The sequence below is a fragment of the Bufo gargarizans genome, chromosome 5 (assembly GCF_014858855.1).
Source record: "Bufo gargarizans isolate SCDJY-AF-19 chromosome 5, ASM1485885v1, whole genome shotgun sequence".
NCBI classification, from domain to species: Eukaryota; Metazoa; Chordata; class Amphibia; order Anura; family Bufonidae; genus Bufo; species Bufo gargarizans.
Genome location: NC_058084.1, coordinates 121,537,127 through 121,545,945, shown reverse-complemented (window position 1 = coordinate 121,545,945; position 8,819 = coordinate 121,537,127).

The following is an 8,819-nucleotide window of genomic DNA, read 5'->3' as shown; positions in this document are numbered from 1 at the left end:
TGATGGCCTTAACCCCCGCACTGCTGGAAACAAAAAATAAAAATAAAAAAGAGGTTGTTTTGTTGATGGATCTGGTTACCCATGTGTTGTTATAGTCACAGGTCTGGCGTTTTACGGTGTCACGCTGGTGGCATGTTCCCTGTTCGCCGCTGGCATCTTGGTTCTAGTCACAAGGTGGCTGGCGTCCCCTGAATCGCTCAGGTGCCATGTCTCCCCGGGCCGCGGATGTACGTATTCCCTGAATCGCTCAGGCCTATGCACTCCCTGTTTCGCTCAGGTCCGTCATTCCATGAGTAGCTCAAAGGTCACGTATCCCCTGATTCGCTCAGGTGCAATGTTTCCCAGATGTTTCGCTGGTGAATTCATTCCACGAAGGGTTTAGATGCAATATATTTCCATAACACTCTGGCGTCATGTATTCCCCGAATACTTCGGGCGTTACATGTTTTCTCCTGAGTCTCAGAGATGTTATGTATTCCCTGATTCGCTCAGATGTCACGTGTTTTATTTTAATTTTTTTATTATTCCCTGGTTTAGGTGTCCGGTTTTCCCTGAATCGCTCAGACGTTATGTATTCTCTGAATCGCTCAAATGTTACGTGTTTTATTTTTATTTTTTATTTTTCCCTGGTTCATTTAGGTGTCCGGTATTCCCTGAATCGCTCGGGTGTTATGTATTCCCTGAACCGCTCAGGTGTTATGTGTTCCCAGAACCGCTCAGGTGTTATGTGTTCCCTGAATCGCTCAGGTGTTATGTATTCCCTGAATCGCTCAGGTGTTATGTATTCCCTGAATCGCTCAGGTGCTATGTATTCCCTGAATCGCTCAGGTGCTATGTATTCCCTGAATCGCTCAGGTGCTATGTGTTCCCTGAATCGCTCAGGTGTTATGTGTTCCCTGAATCGCTCAGGTGTTATGTATTACCTGAATCGCTCAAGTGTTATGTATTTCCTGAATCGCTCAGCTGTCATGTATTCCCTGAATCGCTCAGGTGTCATGTATTCCCTGAATCGCTCAGGTGTCCTGTATTCCCTGAATCGCTCAGGGCCCTGTATTCCCTGAACCGCTCAGGTGTCCAGTATTCCCTGAATCGCTCAGGTGCCATGTGTTCCCTGTATCACTCAGGTGTCATGCACTCACTGATTCGCTCAGGTGTCATGCACTCACTGATTCGCTCAGGGTCATGTGGTCCCTGATTCGCTCAGGCGTCATGCTGTCCCTGATATCGCTCAGGTGTTATGCATTCCCCGGATCGCTCAGGTTTCAGGTATTCCCTGAATTCGCCCAGGTTTCATGTGTTCCCCATTTCACTCAGGTCATCTTCCTGAAGATGGCGTTCGGTCTGGGTCTCTCAGATTTCTTCGTCGCTTCATGTTAGTGTCTGTTGTTCACACCTCTCGCCGGGTCTTGTACCAACACAGCTTATTTCTCCACGTAAACAGGGCCTCAGGACACCAGAACTTCGAGCCAGCCTCTATCGTGTCGCCGGGCTCCTCCGTGTCCGGTAGCTCCACTGTGCAAACTCAGGTAAGGTCCAGCCGAGTGGCTGCTGTTGCACCCCGTCCCAGCGTTAAGCATGCTTCATCACGAGCTTCCATTCATAGGTCTTCATCTTCACCAAAGAAATTGGTAGCGTGGTCCGTTTGATTCGGGTAGGTGGCGATCCTCACTCCATGTTAATTTCCGTCCTCCCGCGGCTCTCGCACGGTCGTTCGGACACAAAAAAAATAAAAAATTATTTCTTATTTTCCGGGGGAGGGGGGAATTTTATTCATCTGTGTATTTTCTTACCTTCTCCATGCAGTGTAAGATGTCTCAGGCTCCGGAATCAGACGATAGCCTGTCCTTACCCGGGTCTTCTGTGTCGGGGCGCACCAGTAACCCCTCCCTGCGTAGCTGGACCATCCCGAAACTCGTTGCGGAGCTTAACAGGAGGGGAATCCGTCATCACGCTTCTGCAAGGAAGGAGGAGCTCTACCGTCTCCTGATGACGGAGCCGGAGGGTTCCAACGACCAGCCCTCTCTCTCTTCAATCCAGCTGTCCCTGCTGCAGTTGCAGTCTACCATCGGCAGTCTGGCTGGTTCGGTGGCTAATATTCAAGCCAGGATGGGGGAATTGGAGTCCCGGCCTCTGGCGGCACCGCCATCCCCAGCCCCTCCTGCCTTTCCTTCTACTTCCCAGGACACGGCACCAGGTACGGTCCGTGCTAGCCCCCAGATTGCTCCCTCGCACTTCATCCCGGAGAATTTAAAAAGGGATATTCTGGCAGGGAGGGATGTCAACTTGGCGCCTATTCTCATCGCGTCTCAGGACGTGTCAGAGAATAAGATAATCAATTGCAGGGAAGTCTCAGTAGTTCTCAGGGCCAAGGACGCCCGCCTGAACCGTAAGCTATCAATCCCAGAATTTGTCCTAGATTTCATCCTCTACCGGGACACCATCTGCGCCGTCCAGCCACACAGACGTGAGGAACTGGACTCGTACTTGTACCGAGTCACTGACTTGGGGTACAAGTACGGTGGAACCAATTTTTATGATTATCACCGGTCATTCTCGGCCAAGGCAGCCGCTGCCCTCGCCCAGTCCGTGATGAATTGAAACTGGGCGAGGGCAGCGGCTGCCTTGGCCGAGAATGACCGGTGATAATCATAAAAATTGGTTCCACCGTACTTGTACCCCAAGTCAGTGACTCGGTACAAGTACGAGTCCAGTTCCTCACGTCTCGACATGGAGTTGTTCTGTCGCCATTTTGCGGGGTTACGGGCTCCAACGTGCGCGGCTTGTCAGTCCATTCAGCATACCGCTGACTGGTGTCCCAACCTGCCCACCCCTGCCAGGCCCCTCCGGCGCCCAGCGGTTCTAGGCTTCTTCCGATAAGCCGGGTAGGCCCATCACGTATTTGGGACAGAGTCAGGTGTGCAATAACTTCAACGCTGGGGGTTGCACATCTGCTCCCTCTGTTTCAGGGCCCATCCCCGCCCGTGCTGCCCAAAAAGGCAGCACAAGAATCTATGACTGGCCGACATCAACATCGAGCTCTTGGGCGTCCTATTGCAAGACCATCCCGATCGCCAGTTAGTCCAGTTCCTTCTCGCCGGATTCGAGAGTGGTTTCCACACCGGTTTCATTGCCCTCCCTCAAGTTTCCTGGGAGGGAAGGAAGCTGCAGTCGGCTACCCAAGATCCGGCGGCAGTAGCCACCTTGTTGCAGGACGAGGTACGGAAGGGTTTCCTGCTGGGCCCGTTCAAGTCCATCCCCTTCGCCACTTGGAGGGTAAACCCAATTGGTCTGGTCTCCAAGCAGTCCTCCAATAAAAGGAGTTTAATTTATGACTTGTCGGCTCCACACATGTCGTCTATTCCCAGCCTTAACTCCTTGATCCCATCAGAGGAGTTCTCCATGACATACGCATCCATTGATGAAGCCATCCAGTACGTCCTGCTGGCCGGGAAAGGGGCTTGGTTCGCGGACGCCTTCAAATTGCTCCCCATCCTTCCCCAGTTGTGGAAATATTACGGTCTGCATTGGGCGGACGGGTACTATTTTGCCAACCGGCTCACCTTTGGTTCCAAAAGCAGCCCGTGGCTGTTTGACAGGTTCGCTTGCGCGCTGCATTGGATCCTAGTTCATCACGGAGGTCTGGACATGGTCATCCATTACCTAGATGACTTCCTGATCATCGAGAGGCCCCAGGGCTCCCCCTCGGGGTTGGCAAGCTTGCTCCAGCTGTTCGCCAGCCTCAAGGTCCCCGTGGCGTCTGCCAAGACGGAGGGTCCAGGCACCAGGGTTACCTTCTTGGGCATCACCCTGGATTCGGTCTGCATGGAGGGCAGCCTCCCCGCGGCCAAGCTGGCTAAGATCCAGGCCGCCGTTTCCTCCGCAGCCTTTTCCAGGGTCCTGTCCAAGCAGGAGCTCCAGTCCCTGTTAGGGTCCCTCAACTGTGCATTTAAGATCATGCCCCAGAGCAGGTCCTTCACTTCCCGGCTCCTCAGTCTCCTCCCGGCAGCTCCGGACCAGGACTCCACCGTCCAACTGGACACGCATGCCATGGCGGATCTCCAGATGTGGCAGGCTTTCCTGGCTGGGTGTTCGTGCCATCCCCGGATGCGGCATCCCCCACGGTTTTCACCGATGCCGCGGCCTCCCGCGGGTTCGCGGCCATCTTCCATCCGCAGTGGTTGGTCGGCAGTTGGCCGGTGGAACTCATATGCGAGGCCGGGTCCATGAAATCATCCCCACTATTGGAGTTGTACTCAGGTGTGGGGTCCTCTCAGGGCAAACAAATCAGTAATCTTCAGGACGGATAGTCAGATACTGGTAGAGGTCATCTCCAAAGGGAGGGCCAAGTCTCTCAAAATCATGTCCCTGCTGCGTAGACTTGTTTGGCTGTCCCTAACGTTTAACTTTCATATTTTCACATTCCATATTCAGGGGGCACAGAATGTGGCGGCCGACGCCCTGTCTCGTTTTAATTACGATGTCTTCTTTCAGGAACTTCCAGAGGCAGACCCCGTCGGTATTCCAGCTCCGCCATTCAGCTCCCTCCTGTTGGACTAGGGCCCCTGATAGCGTCCGCGCGGACTTTAGTCCAGCATTCTCTAGCCGCCAACACCACCAGGAATTATGACGCCGGGTTCAGAGTCTATAGGCAGTTCATTGACACCCATCCACGGGGGGGGGGGGGGGGTGGACGAGGTCACGTTTATCATGGCTTTTATAGCCCATTGCCACTCCCACCGCCACCTGTCATTTAACACCATCAAGCTGTTTTTGGCCGGCATTCAGCACCATCGGATGCTCGGCGACCCCTCTGCCAAATCCATTTTTTCCAATCAGGCCATCAAAGCCATCCTTAGGGGCATTCAGAAAGTCAGCACAGCGGTCCAGGTGCGCAGGCAACCATTCTCAGGCGAGCTATTCCGCAGATTGTCCTTAGCCCTAGACGGTCTCCCTTTTGGGCACTCAGCGAGCATCATCACCAAAGCGGCCATGTACCTGGGGTTCTATTGGTTTCTTAGGCCTGGGGAGTTCACCTGCTGCGCAGTCAACCAGGCAACCCTGCTCAGGCGGCATCTTGCCTGGCATTCAGACCATTTCATTCTGTCCATCCCATCCACCAAGACTAATCAGGCAGGTCCTCCCACCGAGGTAGAGTTCTTCCCTACGTCCAACTGTTGGTGTCCTATCAAGGTGCTCAAGGAGCTTCTGGCCTCACTTCAGTCGCCCGCGCTAGACGACCCATTGCTCCCGATAAACGGTAGGCCCCTTTCTTCTGCCCTGTTCGTCTCCAACATCCGCACGCTGGCAGCAGGGTTGGGGTACAACCCTAGCACGATATCCGGGCACTCCTTCCGCATAGGGGCCGCTTCCACAGTATCCAGTCATCAGGTGCCGACACACGTCATCCGCAAGATGGGTCGTTGGCGGTCGTCTTGCTACGCAAGGTACATTCCCAATCCGCAGGTCGAACTCTCCAGAGCCTTTTGTTCATTGGCCTTATAGGTCTCATGATGCTCTAATAAATACGTTGCACCCTACACCGTGCCAGTACTCATCTTTTGCCCACATATTTAGGCCTTACCTCGTCTCTGGCTCTGGGCACACTCCAGCCAGATAGGTCAGGGCAGTACATAGGCATGCCTATTCTGTTCCTCGCTCAGCTCCTACCACAAATAGTTAAGGCTGTGTACAGCCTGTAATTGTGGGAGGAGCGCCCTCCCCTATTTAAACTCCTCGGTCCAAGCAGAAGGGCACCTGTTCCTTGCCCCTCCCTCCCGTCCCTTTTCTCCTTCACTCCTCCTGGGTGGCCCACATATTTAGGCCTTACCTCGTCTCTGGCTCCGGGCACACTACTGCCAGATAGGTCAGGGCAGTACATAGGCATGCCTATTCTGTTCCTCGCTCAGCTCCTACCACAAATATATATATATATATATATATATATTGTTGGAAGGCACAAGAGGCCGTCATTGATGGAAGGTATGTGTCACCGAGATTCTTGGCCTCGGTGAGGTAAGAGCCGGTAGTTTTAAATGTCAGCGGCAGCCAGTGCTGACTGACACTGTTTTTTGTTAGTATGGCTGTAAAGCCGATGTGGGCCGGCTCTTACTGGGAGTAGCCAAAGTGCTGGGTGGGGGCGGCTACTCCCCACACTCCATGCCGGGTCTTTTTTGGCCTATATAAAACCCAGCCAGCAGTCTCAGTTGGGTGTGGTTTATCCTCCATCTGACAGAGAAACTGGGGAGTCTCTGTGTTTTGGGACCTGTGAATTTGTGCTGTGCTAAAGGGCTGAGAGCCGCATGCCGGGAAACAGGCCCCTAAAGCCTGCTGTGGACTGCGGGTGGAAAACTGCTAACCAGGTGAAGATTTTGTTATATGGACATTGCATGGTCTAAACAAACACCAAGACTGAACGGTCATTTTGTTTTTCCTTATGTGTGAATAAACACCGAACTGTTTAAGTTAAAAACTTTGTGATTGCCTCTATACTGCGTCCGCTAGCCTGTCTACCAGAGAAAAACCCCACTATATATATATACACACTCACCTAAACAATTATTAGGAACACCATACTAATACGGTGTTGGACCCCCTTTTGCCTTCAGAACTGCCTTAATTCTACGTGGCATTGATTCAACAAGGTGCTGATTTAAAAAAAAAAAAATCTATTTAATATTTGTATGTGTCAGGCCCACACATACTGTATTGTGGCCACTGGCTAGTGGCTAGGCCTCCACTTATACCGTTACAGGGTGTCATTCACTCAAATACCTTGCAGATAAAAAAATTCTATTCAAAATTTTTCGGTGATATAATCACATTTTCAAGCCCGTGTGTGTCAGAGCCACACATACTGTATACTGCTAGTGGCTAGGCCTGCACTCATACCGTTACAGGGTGTCATTAACTCAAATACCTTTTGCAGATAAAAAAAATATATTAAAAATTTTCTGTGATATAATCACATTTGCAAGCCCGTGTGTGTCAGGCCCACACATACTGTACTGTGCCCACTGCCCACCACTTATATAGGTTGGCACAGTACCTTGCACGCATAGTACCACTTCACATAAAAAAAAAATGACAGGCAGAGGCAGGCCACCCCGCAGTGGCCGTCATGGTCGTGGTGCTGTGATTTCCACTGGCCCTGGAATAATGCCCAGTGTTCAGAGGCCACGTACCCTGAACCCAAAAAATTCGGAGAAAATAGTTGACTGGCTTACACAGGACACCCAATCTTCAACAGCTTCCACTAAGAACCTTGACGCACCATCCTCCTCCAGTTCAGCTTTGGTCACCTGCTCTCAAGTTACCATTCTCCCGCCCGCCGCCACCACCACCACTACCACCACAGCCACCACAGCCGCTTCACTTGATCCCTCAGAGGAGTTATTTACACATCAGTTGTATTAAATTAGTGACGCGCAACCATTATTGCCAGAGGATGCAGATAACAGGGATAAGTCTCAGTCAGGCAGCATTACACACATGGACGTACAGTGTGATGATGATTAAGATGTTGTACCCGCTGCTGCTTCCTTTGCTGAGTGTCAGATACAAGTGAAGTGGTTGATGATGACGATGTGTCCGTGGATGCCACGTGGGTGCCTGCTTGAAGAGAAGAAGAAGAGGGGGAAAGTTCAGAAGGGGAGACAGAGAGAAGGAGGAGACGAGTTGGAAGCAGGGGGAGGTCGTCGCAAGGAGCTAGTGGCACAGTCAGACAGCATGTATCGGCACCCGGGGTCAGCCAGACAGCACGCCAATCAACGCGCGCTGTTGCCACCACCAGAATGCCATCATTGCAAAGCTCAGCAGTGTGGCATTTTTTTTGTGTGTCTGCCTCTGACAACAGCGATGCCATATGCAACCTGTGCCAAAATAAACTGAGTCGTGGGAAATCCAACACCCACCTAGGTACAACTGCTTTGCGAAGGCACATGATCGCACATCACAAACGCCTATGGGATCAACACATGATGACGAGTAGAAGCAGCACACAAGCTCAAAGCCACCACTGCTGTCCTCCTTGCCCCCTCTCAACCACCCGCCACTCCGCCTCTCACCTTCAGCAGTTCCATCTCATCTGCCCACAGTCAGGTGTCTGTAAAGGAAATGTTTGAGCGTAAGAAGCCAATGTCACAGAGTCACCCCCTTGCCCGGCGTCTGACAACTGGCTTGACAGAACTCTTAGCCCGCCAGCTTTTAGCATACCAGCTGGTGGAGTCTGAGGCCTTCAAAAAATTTGTCGCTATTGGGACACCACAGTGGAAGGTACCCGGACGAATTTTTTTTCTAATAAGGCAATCCCAATCCTCTACTCAGTGATTGAAAAGGAAGTCATAGCATCTCTGGCATACAGTGTTGGGGCAAGGGTCCATCTGACCACTGATACCTGGTCTGCAAAGCACGGTCAGGGCAGGTATATCACCTACACTGCGCATTGGGTCAACCTGCTGACGGCTGCCAAGCATGGAATGAGTGGCTCTGCAGCAGAGTTGGTGACACCACCACGACTTGCAGGCAGGCCTACTGCCACCTCCTCTACTCCTCATACTCCATAACCTCCTCGGCTAAATCCTCTTCTGCTACGGCGTCTGGCTGCACATCAACTGAATCCCCCCAGCTCCCCAGGGGCTATTCCACATCCCGGATACAACAGTGTCACGCTGTCTTGGGGTTGACTTGCCTGAAAGCAGAGAGCCACACCGGACCAGCACTCCTGTCCGCCCTGAACGCACAGGTGGATCAGTGGCTGACCCCGCACCAACTGGAGATCGGCAAAGTGGTGTGTGACAATGGAAGCAATTGGTTGGCGGCAT